This window comes from Mustela erminea, chromosome 5, assembly GCF_009829155.1.
Source record: "Mustela erminea isolate mMusErm1 chromosome 5, mMusErm1.Pri, whole genome shotgun sequence".
NCBI lineage: Eukaryota > Metazoa > Chordata > Mammalia > Carnivora > Mustelidae > Mustela > Mustela erminea.
Genome location: NC_045618.1, coordinates 49679142 through 49679969, shown reverse-complemented (window position 1 = coordinate 49679969; position 828 = coordinate 49679142).

Below are 828 nucleotides of genomic sequence, written 5' to 3'. Positions count from 1 at the left end.
GCAAAATTCATAGGTGTAAAACTATAGGTCAAATGACCAATTTTTTGGATAAATAAGTTTCAAGGGGGAGAAAAGGTGGAAGAAACTCTTTAGATTAAAAAACTTATGTGTCAAATCAATAAATCTCAATGTGTGAATTTTATTTGGATCTTTGCTTCATACATACTCAATAGTAGACAGCTGGAAATTTGAACAATGACTGGACATTTGATGACAAAGAATAATTAAATTTGTATGTGTGGTGATATGGGGGTTGTTTTTTAAAAAAACTTAAAAGCTTCACACTGTAATCTTTATAAATGAAATGAAAAAGTATCTGGGATTTAATTCAACGTGAAATAGGGAAGAGGGGAAAGGATGAGGGTTTAGGTGAAACAAGACAGGTCATTAGTAGATCATTGTTGAAACTGGACATTAGGTACATAGATCTATTACATTAATCTGTTTACTTTTTCACGTTTGAAATCTTCCATAGTAAAATTGATTTAAAAAAATAGGACACACACATACAAAATGAAAAAAAAAACAAACCCACAGGAAACAGTGAAGAGTGCTATTGTGAAACAAAAACTATGTGGTCTTTTTCATGATATAGTTAATTGTGGAAGAATTGTCTTCAATCCCTGCTACTCTTTCAGTCTCCATGTCCAAGCAATTACCAAATACTGCTGATTCTACCTCTAAACTAACACTTCCTTCGAACTAGTCCAAGCTAAATTTGGCCTTTGCCTAGTACGCTGTTACTTTTGTCTGCCTCCAAAACTGCAGCCAAAGTGTTTTTTTTAAAAACACCAATTTGATCATTCCCATATTTTGCTTAAAATCCAC